Source organism: Enhydra lutris, unplaced genomic scaffold, assembly GCF_002288905.1.
Source record: "Enhydra lutris kenyoni isolate GAN:26980312 unplaced genomic scaffold, ASM228890v2 scaffoldscaffold52, whole genome shotgun sequence".
Taxonomy (NCBI): Eukaryota; Metazoa; Chordata; class Mammalia; order Carnivora; family Mustelidae; genus Enhydra; species Enhydra lutris.
Genome location: NW_019154136.1, coordinates 7,433,877 through 7,448,485, shown reverse-complemented (window position 1 = coordinate 7,448,485; position 14,609 = coordinate 7,433,877). Strand labels below are relative to the sequence as shown.

Sequence of the window (14,609 nt, the reverse complement as noted above, 5' to 3'; positions counted from 1 at the left end):
TATCTCTCTCTTCTCTCCTTGGTATTTGCAGAGTTGTGCTTTTCTGTGAAGGAGGCTATAGAAATCATGCTTTGGAGCAAGAATCAGAATCACTCTGGGAGCCCCCTGAGTGGCGAGGGGGCCTTGTGCATGTGCTGTCGGCAAGGTCTCCTGGCTGTGAGCTGGGTTCTCCCCTCTGGCCTGTGACCGGCCTGTGACATCCGCACCGATTCTCATCCCGGCCTGACTCTGCTCCCACAGGTGGCTCGCCCAAGGCCGTGTTGGCCTGGCAGACGATCCGGTGACTCCCCTGGTGACCGTTTGGTGGTCAGTAATAAGGTGAAGCCATTGAATTACGTGGCGATTCCATTTGGTGACAGCATGGTGCCTAACAGCTGTGCTGATAAGAGGGAACTCATTATTTAGTGTTTGAAATGTAAATACCTTTTTGCCCAAATGTTAATGTTGTTTCAGTTCTTCAGTTTAGAGGGTTCATATAATAAATAATTCCCTTAATAGCGTTTCTGATTGCATCGCTGCTCACCGGGACGAGCGAGGTGTCCTTCTGCTCACGGTCCTGCTGGCTTTTAGGAAGAGGGAGTTGCAGATGAAAGAAAATTCTTAATCATGACTTGAATCCCGAGGGCATTTTAAGAATTGAAAGCCCTCGGTGCAAAGGAGCAGAGCCTATAAATTAAGGTTACTTTTCTTTGTACGTGCGGCGGCCCCCTGGTGGGTGGCTATCAGCACGTGTTCGCAGGGGCGCCAGATTGTCACAGCAGAGGTTTGGCCACGGTGGCCCGTGCGTGCCGATGGCCACCTCACAGCTGAGGACGTGTGACGCCGTGTTTGAAAGAATGCGCCAAGAAATCATGCAGTACGTGTGCAAGATGTGGTGCCTGGAGTTTAGCTAGTTTTCTTGTAATTTTGAAACTGTTTGCATCGGGGTGCCTGGGGGACTCAGTGAAGCATCTGCCTTCAGCTCAGGTTGTGACCCCAGGGTCCTGGGATCGAGCCCTGCCTCGGGCTCCTTGCTCTGCTTCTCCCTCTCCCACTGTCCCTGCTTGTATTCCCTCTCCTGATGTCTCTCTTTGTCGAATAAATAAGATCTTTAAAAAACAAAACAAAACAAAACAAAAAAAACTGTTTATATAAAGCCATTCTCTTAACCTTGAGAGCTAAAAATCAAATTATGCAGAAACCGTGCACCTGTGGGGTTTTTCCCTCTGTAGATTTGGTGACATTTTACCATCCACCTGCGCTAAGTGAAATAAATTATTTTGTAAACAAAATCACAAGGAGACACTGTAGCCTATGGAAGGGAACAAACTGTTGCATTCGTCAAACGTGGGAGAGTACTGCAGGCAAATGTGTGCCTTCGTTATTGAACAATAGATGTGAAGGTTTGGGGAAAAAAAAAAAAACTTTAAAACAACTAGAGGTGGTGTCACTGTTTCCTTCTCTCCAGTTGTTTGTGATGAGTAGGGAAGACAAGAAATCTGTATAATTAATTATGCGACAAGCCGACCCTCTGAGTTGGAGTATCCATAGAAAACAAGGGGTCATGGGGCAGCTGGGCGGCTCGGTTGAGCATTGGGCTCTTGATTTCGGCTCCGGTCGTGATCTTGGGGTAGTGAGATCGAGCCCCATGTCAGGCTCTGTGCTGAGTGTGGAGTCTGCTTCTCTTCCTCCCTTTTTCTGCCCCTCCCCTACTCTCTCTCTCAAATCAATAAATCTTTGAAAACAAACAAACAGGAGGTCCAGGAAGTCAGCCATTCGCCTAGACTAAGTTCTCAGCAGGGTGGATTGAACCCCCTCGGGCTGATGGGTGGTCTCTGGAGAGACTTTGGTTGTTAAGGGGACCAGGGAGGCTGCTTCTGACCTCTGCCGGGTGGAGCCTGGAACGGTGGTGCTCAGCCCTCCAGTGGAAAGGACGGCCTTATCACAGATCACAATTCCTCCAGTGTGTGCCGGGGGCACGGATCCCCTCTGCTTGGGGCAACCCAGAATGTTGGCAGACATGGCCGAACGTCCTTCGGCCCCATAATCACCCTGGTTGGGAACCATCGCCCTAAACTCGGAGGCTCTGAGGTCGTCCCCTGTTGAAGGCTCTGCCCTCTCTTCTTGGTCTCTGGAGTTCAGGGGCGTGTAGATGACTCCTAGAGATGGCAGGGCTGAGGGCAGAAGTCGAACCCTGAGGTTCTCCATCCTCGCTCACCCAGAGTGCCACCCACCCATACAGCCCTGGACCTCAGTCGTCGTCTCTGGAGATGCACACGCTTGGATCGACGAGTCTGGTGAGGGGTGTAGATTTTATATTACTTTAGGTGTCACTTTGAAGTCGCTCATGGAGGCTGGTGGTCATGTGAATCACGCGTACATGAGACGTGCAGAAGAACGAAAAGTCATCAGAAAACTTGTAGCTCAGAACTCGCCTGATGTAACTCCAGATGCAGATGGTTCTCTCCGACTCATGGGTCGTAATCCGTGCCGTGCCTCAAGTGGTCCCATGGTCCTGTTTGCTCGCCCTTAAAGCTACACGTGGTGCAGGCGTCCACGCGAGCAGAAAGAGCTGATGTAATGCTCGCATGTCTTCGTGCAGTTCCCACCCACCACCCCTTTGGGGAAGATTTAGGAATGTGCTGCGGGACCGTGAGGCCTCGTGGCCTGTGGTTTCCTGTGACCATAATCTGGACCACAGTACCTCGTTATAAGTAGCTGGGTGGAGGCTATAAATTTTTAACATTGGTTCTCAAATATTCATAAGGAAAAAGTCATATGAGACTAATTGTTAGGGAGGAGAGCTGAGACCTAAGTGGATGGGAGATTCAGGGAAAAACAAAGTAGAAAGACAGACTCAGTGTCTGTAGGAAAGGAAGACCCATCTTTTCCAAGACTTGTACTTTAGGCATTATTTTAGAATGTGAGTTTTACTATCTTTTCAGAGGATCAAGGGCCTCTACCACTGATGTTCTTAAGACCCTATGGAATTCTTCACTTTTAATTTCTTTATGATACCGTGTACACATTTTTCCTCCCAAAGATATTAATTAGGAACAACGGCGAGGGCCCACTCTCTCACAGTCCTCCAGCCCACACGCATACTGAGCTGCCCACAGACCACCATATATTCTAAATGACAGAAGCCACAGACACTGACAGAATGCGTTTTTTAAAAGAAAGAAATGCATGATATGCCCAACATTTATGGAAAATGTTTCAGTTGAGCAGTCCTCGAGTTACAAGTGTCCTTTCGGAGTTGTCTGGTGGGATAGCCCTTGGCATAGCCTGGATCCTAGAGATGTAGGCCCACAGATTTTCCTAAAGAGCAAGCCAGGGAAGGAATTATAAGGCAGCCCTAATCCTGTGTCTCAACAGTGGTCTCCCATGTGTATGCTGTTAATTATCGCCACTAATAGGGCTCTAGAAATCAAATAGTTTGTGTCGCTGTTCAGTGTGGATGGAACTGTTTCTCCCCCCCACCCCCACACACCCTGAAAGTACACTGGAGTCCCAACTGCCAGCACCTCAGAATGTCACCTTTTTGGAGATCGGGTCTTACAGGAGGAATCAAGTTAGTGAGGCCGTTGGGGCGGGCCCTGATCCAGTCCGACTGGGCCGTATAAAAGGAGGACATTTGGACTCAGGTGCATGTGAGCACAGAGATAGCCGTCCACGCGTGAAGAAGGCCTGCAACGGGTCCTCCTCCCTCCCCCTCCGCGGACGACGACCCTGCCGACAGCTTGATCTCGGACTCCTAGGCTCCAGGAGCCAAGACGGGAGGCCTGCAGCAGATTCTCGCAAGCTGGATCTCCGACTTCTGGACTCCAGAACGCGACGGGAGACGTTTCTGTTCAGCGTCCCAGCTTGTGTCCCTTTGGTCTGGTCGCCCTGTGAAACTAGGACACTGGTTCTAGCCTTTCCGCGTCTTCTAGTCCATGAAGGGCACCCAGGAATCGTGTGGTAGCCCTTTAGTCTGTGGCAGTGGAGAGGAACAGGAATATTGCTCTTCCCTTCGCTTGATGCCTTCTGCAGAGACCCCATGTCCAGATCAGGGGACGCTGTGAGGTCCTGGGGGTTCGGTTTTCAGCGTCTCTTTTCAGGAGAACATAGTTCAGCCTGGAACATTGTGCATCAGACGGTTCTGTTTTCTTCTTGTGCGCCGCGCTGCTGGGTTGCGCGCGAGGGCCCGGCTGGGATGGCTGGAGGAGGGCTTTTCTGAGCGCGGCACGGTCACTGCACTGAACGGGCACAAGGGGGTCACAGAGGCACGAGAGCAGGTGTATTCCCTTGTCAGAGGTAGTGAGCCCTGGATCTTCAAGTTTTTATGGACAGGTCCCTTGATTTTCAGAAGCGTTCTCTCAGAAGTCTCCACTGTTGTCTGTCTGCTCTCCCTGTTCCCGTGTGTGGCTCTGATCATATTCCCACTCACTGTGTGGGAAGCCGATTCCGTGCCTTGTTTGTAACACGGTCGAGTTTGGGTTGTAAGTTTCCCCAAAACTGAAAAACAAAAACCAGAAACCAAGCTGCCCCTAAATACATTACAGATCTTGCTCACAGGTAAGAGGGGCACCCGTCTATGATAGAGGAGTGCCTGGGTGGCTCACTTTAGTGTCTAACTCTTGGTTTTGGCTCAGATCATGATCTCAGAGATGTGAGATCGAGCCTCGAGGTGGAGTCTGCTTGAGACCTCCTCCCCTCCCCCCCACCCCAAATAAATAAAATTTTTAAGACAAGAATATGTGATTGACAAATGATATCTTGATTAGAAGATAAAACACATCAGGGGCACCTGGGTGGCTCAGTGGGTTAAAGCCTCTGCCTACGGCTCAGGTCATGATCTCAGGGTCCTGAGATCAAGCCCCGCATCGGGCTCTCTGCTCAGCGGGGAGCCTCCTTCCTCCTCTCTCTCTGCCTGCTTCTCTACCTACTTGTGATCTCTGTCAAATAAATAAATAAAATCTTCAAAAAAAGAAAAAGAAAAGAAAAGAAAAGACGTCAGATACTAGAACGTGAGGCAATGAGGTTCTTTGTTTCTCTTCATCATTTGAGACGTAGCAGTAACATCGCGCTGGTAGTCGGTGGCCCGGCTTTCAGAGCAGATCCCGGATGCAGCGGAACCTGGCAGTATGGGTGCAGAGTGGATCACGCTGGGAGGGAAAAGGTCCCTCTCTATCACAAGCTGGGTGCTCGGCGTGCACTCCCAGACTTTGGAGGTGGAAGAGAGACGCTGTGGGCAGGTAACCTGGGGTTTATGGGACCAGAGCAGGACGTGAGTCTCCAGGAGGAGTGCAGTTGATGGCCAGCGGTCTTCCTGTAAACAACGCGCAGGAGCCTTGGCACGGACCTTGTTCCTCTTTCCTTTCCCCGTTGGGGCGGCCTCAGCCCTCTTGGGTTCCCAGGAAAGCAGTAGTTGTTACTAGGAAATCGAGCGTGTGTTTGCTGACCGTCCTGTAGCTGCTCAGAGCTGGTTTTGCCCGAATGCGGCTGCAGAACCAGTGCGGCAGGACCAGCCGCTCTCCTGCACCTGCTCCGTGGAGCCCCGCGCAAGCCGGAGTTGGGGAGCAGCTGCCAGGAGCGCTGTCCTTTCAGGAAAGGTCACGGGCGCTGGCCTTCTCGGGGCATGGCTGATGCTTCCTTTGTGGGGGAATCCCTAAAAGGGAGCGGCACTCATCTCTCTGGCACTGGTGATCACGTACGCACCCCAGAGAAGCGCGGGGGAGATGAGAGACCCCAGGGCGCTCTGTGACTCTCCGCTGTCGGTGGACGCATGAAACCCCGTCAGTGGTGGGAAGTCAAGGGCAGGCTGTGCTTTGTCTCTTTCAGTTGGATCAGGCAAGCTCACTAGGATTTCATCTGCTTTTAACTACCTATGGTGGAGGTCGAGCAGGACGTTGGAAAAAATACTACAGACAGTGGTATCCTCCTTGGTAACACAAGGAGACTCCTCGCCACGTAGGTAATGTTGACAATCCTTTCTGACCCCAGATGGAAATACTTGTTGACATGTACTTACTGAGTCCTTAGACCCAAGAGGCCCACAAGCCTAGCTGTGTTGGGCTTAGATCCATGGGAAGCCATGCTTCTTCCTGGGGTGGTAATGAGGTAATGACGTCAGATTTTGATTCCGTGCAGCCTGCACTTGCTGAGACTCTCGTGTGTATCATGCACGGACGGTCACACCAATAGAGGGAACTTAATTTTTTACGGGATTGGATTGGCTAGCACAGGCCTGAATACGGGCAGACCCCTGACTGTTGTGGGAGCAAAGCGGAGGTCTGAGTCTGCTCTAGAGGGTGATAGGCTTTAGGAACGCACTGGCGTTCCCGCTGGACCTTTCCAGAATGGAATTTTCTCCAGAGGAGAAAGCAAAGGTTCTTCTTGGTGGAGGGAACAAACTAGTCAGGACATGTGGACTCGACTACTTGTGCGTGGGCGATCGCTGGACGTTTTGCTTAGTAGAGGATGGTGTCCTAAATCCGTGTTGTGGGGCGTTACTTCTGGGGGTATGAGTCTGAGTCTCTGGGAGAGCACATTAGTGATGACTGTCGCACAAATGTGGGGGGTGGGGTTCAGGGCTTGGAGGGCGATACCCGTGCAGTCAACGTTTGCGTTCAGCGAACCTCCGTGCTCACGGTTGGGCCAGTGTGGGCATCTGGGTCAAATAGGGCCAGGATTCGCGGCCACGTGCGGTCTCTGTGGAGCTGTTCAGGAAGGGGGCGTGTGGTGGACAAGGGTTGTCAGGAATGTCCTCCCCAGGCAGGGTACACATGAGAGTTTTGTTTTTCTCTTCATTCCATGAATAGCAAAGGTGCGGTGATAGCTGTCCAGCTTTGGGCAGCCTCTGTCAGGACCGAGCTTATTTCTGCAGGCAAGTGGTCAAGGCAGACCTAGCATAGTTCCCAGAAGTGTAGCTCGGGGATGGAATCGCAGTGAACAAGGCAGTGGGGTTGCAGCCCAGCCTCCACGTTTGTGCCTGTGTTAGAAATACGGAATATGTGTGCAGGAGGTCAAAGGCACGATGAGCAGGTGATTTTCTTCTTCTCCTTTTATTATTTCACACGTGTTACCTTTCTGAGGGAGCACAGTAGTATTTGGTGCTCTGTGCGGTTCCCATATGTAGAACTTTCTAGAAGGCCTCATACTGGCGCTGAAGCTGCGTTAGGTGACTTCAGGACTGTGAAGCAGGGTATTCATAGCCATGAAATACAAATTCTGGATACGTCTTCAAGTTCCTCTTCTGTTACTGTGTTTGGATACCTTCTTGCCGCTAGTTCTCTGAGCACGCGGAGCGATTTCCAGCAACGTGTTGTCTATCTCACCAGCCCTTCTTGATCTGAGAACTCCCGCTCACGAAGCTTTCTGGTGAAATCGAATCGGGAGTGGTGACTGGTCCTGGATACGGGGCTCCTCTGCTTTGAACGGATCGCTCTGAAGTTGGACGTCATTATATTTTTAAATGACAGCGGACGAACTAGATCGTCAGAAGGTGATTCTTTCACACTAAAGGGATGCAAGTACTGGGTAGAGTTGATGACAGTTATATACACACACACTGAATTTCAGTTCTTATAAGGTATCTGCCATTTAATAATGCTAATAGACCATATTTTTTCCTTTTGTAGAGGTGGAGATTGTAGGTGATGTAAGGCTTTTTTCCCCCTTTCTTCTTTTTTTTTTAAGCTTTCATTTTTAAGTAACATCTACACCCGCAACGTGAGGCTCGAACTCACAACCCTGATACCAAGAGTCACCCCTCGTCTCTTACGGTTCCTAAGAACCGGTTGCAGTTTTCTGCGAGAGGAACTGTAGGTTCCGAGGTTCTGAAGGCAAACTCAGTTCTTGATTAGATCCTGGAACGTTTGTCGCGCACATGCCGGCAGCTGCTGTCAACGAGCAGGCTCACTGCATGAGTTGCGGAATGACACACCGGAGAGACCTCGGAGTAAACGAAGATTCCTCTCTTCTCAGCCGTCCTCAGCGGTGAGAGTGAGACCAGGTGGAAACGCGTGCCTGCAGACTCGCGCTGCTTCCTGTTCTCCCAGACAAACCGATCTTTCTCCTTTAAGGGAAGCCATTTCGGAATTTCTAATTAATTCTTCAAGCGGACTCATTACTGGCACTGGAGAAAGAGCTCATTATGGTGATGGTTTCTCATCCGTTCTGTGGTTTGCTGTCACAGACCCTGGGGGCCAGGCTGAGCTGTAGTTCCAGTGTCTCTCTTATTGGTCTGGAACCCACAGCACCACCTTTGTTTTCAGAATAATTATCTAGTGATTTTTATAAATACGGTAAAAATCGCACTGTTTCACAAAAGCGGAAGCTGTATGTGTGGACACATACATGGAAACCAGTCACGTAAAACATGCCTGTGTGTGTGTGTATTTGTGGACATTTGGAAGCCCTAGCATATGAAGTCTGTCGTTTGGCATCGGGTACGTCCTCTCTCTGAGGCCCACCTGAACCCGAGGTGTGTCCCCGCACAGGAAGGGAAAGGTGGAGGCCCACATCAGTGCTGTTGAGCTGGGGCGTCTGTCCGAGTGGGGACAGCCGAGGTCCCACGTAGGACCAAAGGCAGAGGCGCCTTTGCCTCCCAGCGGTTTGCCGAGAGAGTAAGAGCCACGCCCACGGTTAGTGGTTGCCTCCGTCTCCCAGGACTGCCGTAACAGCGTGCCACGTGCTGCGTGGCCTAAAACAGCAGAGACTTACTCTCACGGTTCTGGAGCACCGAAGTCTGACGTCAGGGTGTCACTGAGGCCACCCACCCTCAGAGTGAAGGAGGCCCCAGGGGAGAGGATCCTTCCATTTCTCTCTCTGCTGGCTTCCCGTGGCTGCCAGGACCCCTGGGCGCTCCTGGCCTTGCAGACACAGCGCTCCCTCCTCTGCCCTCTCTGTTGTCTCTGTCTTCACAGCAGCCGTGTGGGTCAGGGGCACACCCCACTCCCGTATGACTTCATCTTGATGAATTCCATCTGCGATGACCGCATTTCCAAATACAATCTCATTCTGCAGTGCAGGGGGGTTGGGACTGCAACCTCTGTTTTGGGGAAGACACATTCCAACCCGCAGTAGTGGTCATCCCCCACGCCTCATCCCGCCATGCCCTTCCTCTCCCGGACCCCCTCCCCACCCCCCACTCCCAGCTGGCCACCCAGCCACACCTGATGCATGCCCGCGGCCATGGACGTTTTTACAAGACAAGTGAAGAGGTCCAGTTAAAAATTCTTTGTCTTTAATAAAATCAGCATGTAAATACGACAGCACTGCAAGCGCAGTGTTCCGTGAAGGGTCAAGGCCGCTCAGTCTTTGTACCCAGGAGCATAGTCAAGCGATGAGGTCAAAAGCCAGGCAGAGGCTAGAATCGACTTGGGGGACTTTTTATTTCGTGTTTCTCTGCCAGGGGTCCGCAGATTCCAGCAGTCTGTCCCTCAAGGAGGGGAGGTTTGGATGATCACCGTTCCCAGAGGCGCGGGCTGGCGTTTCTGGTGTGTCGCTTCACGGTTGCGCGCACTGACTCGGACCTTCAGCCTGGGAACCCGCTCAGTCACACTGCATGACGAATCTTCTTCAGACGACCGAGCAGGAGGAATGAGCCTGGGTCCTGGTGACAGTGCCCTGGGCCCACTCGCCTTGTCCCTTGGAAGACTGCATGACCCAGCCACACAGCAAGGACTTTTCAAGGCCCCTGGCCGCCAGGGGGGTGGGGGGCAGAATCTGGGAGTTCTGAGCGCAGCCCCCACCCCTTGTTCTAGCCAGAGGCGGGCAGGGAGAGGGACAGTTGTGCCCAGGGGGTCTTGGTGCCTGGAATCCGGAGGTGTGTCCGTGGCGTCTTGGCCAGTTTTCTCTGAAAGAAATTACACCGTGGGTGAGTTCTTCGATGCGAGGTTAGACATCTTTCAAGGCTCTCCGGCTCTCCTGAGGGAAGCGTGTTGAACAGCACGTCTGCTTAAGAATGTTCTGTGTTTGCAGGTTTCAGAGCGTAGAAGGTGAAACCTCGACCTGGGAATTTCCCCCTCTCTGCAGCGTTGGTGGCTTCAGATAGTAAACAGGAGGCGACCCGGGTGTTCTGTCCCCGAATTCAGTCCTGGGAGACGGACGGGGGCCCTGGAGGATCAGCTTCCAGTAGCAGTTTTCTCAACAGGGAGTTTGATTCTGCATCATAATTACACTCCCCAGACAAGTTCCCGCTTCCTAATTAGAGTCCCAGTTAGAGCGTGTACACATCTATCAGTTCTGTCCATTCCGGCCATTAGTGTCAGACTCATGAAAAAGGCAGCCAAACAAACTAGAATTCTGCTTTGGAGGTAAAAGTCTAAATTCTGTTACACGAGGTAACATAAGTAGCTTAAAGCCACGAAGGGACTCTTTCGGGTAAAGGTGCTGTGCTGCAAAATGCCGTCCAGCTCCTCGAGTCTTCGTGTCAGGAATCTGCTCAACTAAATCAGCCAAGTTTAGGATTTACCTCGTAGGAAGCCAAGAACTTGCAGCAGGAACTTGTCCCCCGATCTGATGAAAACTACTGCTTGTACCGTTTGGACATGGAGATGCTGAGCTGAGGGGAGCAAGGTATTCGCTGGGGACTTAGGGGGCGCTGGGGACTTCTGGTTTCTGAGGCTGCATGCGTCTGGGAGGGGAGTGACTTCCCCAATAGACGTAGATTTTACTCTTGAAAGAGAGCTGTTGGAGGGGTGCCTGAGTGGCTCAGTGGGTTAAGCGTCCGGCCTTGATCTTGGCTTTGGTCATGAGATGGAGCCCCATCCTGGGCTCCGCACTGGGTGTAGAGCCTGCCTGAGATTCTCTTTCTCCCTCTCCTTCTGTATCGCACGGCATCCCCCCCTCCACTCCCTGCTGTGTCTCTGTCCAAAAAAAAAAAAAAAAAAAAAAAAAAAAGAACTAATTGATGGCGGCAAGATAGATCCATTTAGTTTGGGTCTTTGTATGCTTTCCTGAAGGCAAACAAGTAGAATTAAATAGTAATTATTAGCTCGGAGGGGGTGGATAGGGAGTGGATTGATGGGGTTAGTTTCTAGGCCGTGTTCGTTCATTTCTCCTAGTGTACTCTGGTTTCAGCCCCTGCATTCGTTATCAGTTGCTGTGTAACAGATGATCCCGCAGTCCACAGCTGGAAGTTACCAACGCTTAGTATCTCGTACTAGTTCTGAGAGTCAGGAATCCAAGTACAGATGAGCCCGATGGTCTGGTCCAGGGTGTCTCGTGCGTTGTAGTCCCACTGTCGGCTCTGGCTGTGGTCTGTGAAAATTCTCCCAGCTGGAGGATCCGTTCCAAGCGCGTTCATGGATGTGCAAGTTGGCAGGAAGCTTCTGTGCCTCTGTGGGGCTGCTCAGTTCCTGGCTTCCGCCCAGAGTGAGTGATCCGTGTGAGAAACGCGGACATAGAGGGGAAGAGGGATTGGAGAGAAAGAGATAAAGAAAGTGCTGAAAACCGTAGTCCTTTCATACCTAATTGCAGAAGCGATATACCATCAGTTCCGCCGTGTTCTGTTGGTCACACGGACCCACCTTGCCAGATGTGGGTTGGGATAGGCCAGGATTTGAATACCAGGAGGTGGGCTCATTGGGTACCATCTACGAGGCTGCCTACCACAGCACTCTGCCTTTTATACCATAAATTGGCGTCTTGGTTAGAGATGACTCCTTTGAGTACATTACAGATTATCAGAAAATTCTGGAGGGGTACCTGGGTGGCTCAGTTGGTGGAGTGTCAGACTTGATTTTAGCTCGGTCATGATCTCAGGGTTGTGGAGTCGAGTGTCCCGCTGGGCTTTGCGCTCAGTGGGGAGTCTGCTTGAGATTCTCTTTCTCTCTCCCTCTGCCACCCCCCCCCCAAATAAATAAATAAGTCGTATTTTAAATATGCTGGAGAAATTTTTTTTTATTTAGCCATGCCCATGACGTGAGCTTTGGAACCATTAGAACCTTATAAAGACTCTCACTTTACTACATAGTAGTCAGTTAAAGAACAATGACTCTGTGCTTATTTTGTGCTCTTAATTGTATTCTTGGAGAGACAAATCTTTTTCCTTCCGATCAAATGGAAACATTTGTTGAGTGACCCTTGTCAGTGCCCATCTTCACTGTGTATCCCTGTTAGTCTTCCAGTTACTGTCAGGATTGCTGCCCCAAGACATTTAGGAAATGTTGATCTTTCCCTTTCAAGACACTGAAATTGAATGACCTTCCTTACTGTCTTCTGTGCAGAGTTAACGAAAGAAAAGTTCATGAGACTTTTTTTGTCCCCCAAACATTCCCAAAGTTTATGGAATTTTCTCTCTTTCGAAAATTCTTTAAATTTTCTATTGCTAATTCAGGCGTGGTTGACCTGTATTAGTTTCAGGCGTACACCATAGCAGTTCAACAGTTCCGCACGTTAGGAACTACTGCGATCAGTGTAGGTACGGTGTGTCAGCAGGCAAAGGTGTTGCAGTGTTACTGCTGTGCTGTACGGGTCATCCCTGTACTTTGGAAGTTGGTGCCTCTTAATCCCCTTTACCTATTTGGTCTGTACCCCCAACCCCCAACCCCCTGCCCTCTGGCTGATGATGACTGGTTGGTTCTCTGTATTTGTGAGTCTCCTCTTTTTTTATTGCTGTTTTTTGTTTGTTCGTTCATTTGTTTTTTAGATTCCGCATGGACGTGAAATCGTGTGGTATTGTCTTTCTCCGACCGGCTGATTTCACGTAACCTAGTACACTCTTAGTCCAGTCACGTTGTCACAGATGTCAAGATTTCACTCTTTGATGCCTAAGTAGTATTTCGTCGTGTGCTTATAGCACATCTTCACTACCTGTTGGTGGACACCTGGGCTGCTTCCTATCTTGGTTATTGTAAATAATGCTGCAGTAAACATAGGGGTGCTTCTATCTTTTCCAAATTAGTGTTCTTGGATTCTTCAGTAAATACCCAGAGTAGAATTACTGGACCACATGGTACTTCTGTTTCTAGGTTCTCAAGGACCGCCATACTGTTCTCCACAGTGGTCACACCAGTTTGCATTCCCACCACAGTGCACGAGGGTTCCTTTTTCTCCACATCCTCACCGGCACTTGCTGCGTCTTGTCTTTTTCATTCTAGCCATTCCAGCTTGTGTGAGGCGATGGTATCTCATTGTGGTTTTGATTTGAATTTTCTTGATCGGTGAAGTGGAGCATCTTTCCATGTGTCTGTTGGCCGTAGAGAGGTGCCTGTTCATGTCATCTGCCCATTTTTAATTGGATTATTTGTCTTTTTGGTGTTGTGTGAGTTTATTACGTATTTTCGATATATCACTTGCAGATATTTTCTCCCTTTTGGTAGGTTTTGTTTTGCGTTTTCGTTTTGTTGATGGTTTTCTTTGCCGTATAAAAGCCTTTTAGTTTGATGTGGTCTCGATTGTTTATTTTTGCTTTTATCTCCCTTGCCTGGGGAGACGTATTCAGAAAAATATTGCTAAGGCCAGTGTGCAGGAGATTATTGCCTCTGTTTCATTGGAAGAGTTTTCTGGTTTCAGTTCTCACATCTAGGTCTTTAATCCAGTTAGAGTTTGTTTTGGTGTATGGTGAGAAAGTGGTCCAGTTTCATGCTTTGGCATGTAGCGGTTCAGTTTTCCCGACAACATTTCTTGAAGAGACTGTCTTTTTCAAAACCACTGCATATTCTTGCCTCCTTTGTTACAGATGATTTGACTAGAATCATGGGCTCTTTTCTGGGCTTTCCATTCTGTTCCACTGATCTGTGTATCTGTTTTTGTGTCAGTGCCATACTGTACAAAATCTTCTCTCTTATCGTGATTTCGAAGGTGATAGCATGTCTGGTGCTCTTTGCTCATGCAGCATTAGAATCATTCATTCATTCATTCCGTCGGGAGATCCTGATTGAGAACTGTGCACCAGGCGTTGCGCAACACCCTGGAGATGTGTAGAGGACAGGATAGAGTAATAAAGGCAGTTGTGAACAGTAATTTAAGGCACATCAGATGTAGAGAAACGAACCTGGTGATACGTAGGAGTTCCATTTTACAAATTAGGACACTCAGAATGACTCAATGAACACTTCATAGGATCCTAATTTTTGAGTTGAGAAGGGATCTTAAGATTCTCGTCAGCATTGGGAAGGTCAGAAACTTCCAGGTGATGTACTCACCTGCACTTTCGAGTTCTGGTGCCAGATGGGAAGGCCTTACCTTGCCCTAAATGTGGCCAGTTGCTTTGGCCCGAAGCTTGGGGGCCCGAAACTGAGGCTGGGCTCTTGAAGGGCATTTCCTCCTTTTTGCTCTACGCATTATTCTTGAAGGATTTTCATCCCTTCTATTCCAGTCTGGCTAAAGAGAATAATCCAGAGGGTTAAGGTGGGGGCTGGGGAAGTTGGAAATAAAAACAGAATCATAAAGAGAAGGGCATTTTGAATGGTGGAAATGGGAGACCTGTATAAGACTTGTAACGCGGTAAGAGTGGGTAGGTGTTTCCTCCAGGAAAGGCTAGCTATCTTTGATGTGTTGAGGATTTGCAGTGACCCCGACTCATCACTAGGAACGAGTTCTTGTGGCAGCCCTTGGTAACAATCTGTTGACCCAGGTTGGGCTGGTTGGTTCGTGTATGTGTGCAGGTTCTCTCCCTGGTAAAGTCAGGCATGCCG

General features: G+C 49.9%; 1 protein-coding gene and 1 pseudogene across 1 annotated transcript in view; both read left to right on the top strand.

Moving 5' to 3' along the window:
• The window catches only part of LOC111157131 (transducin beta like 1X-linked), a 237,685-nt gene that overhangs the window by 132,890 nt on the left and 90,186 nt on the right, over positions 1 to 14,609 (top strand). The window lies entirely within an intron of this gene.
• LOC111157108 overlaps positions 1 to 14,609 on the top strand; it is a 70,316-nt pseudogene that overhangs the window by 55,090 nt on the left and 617 nt on the right.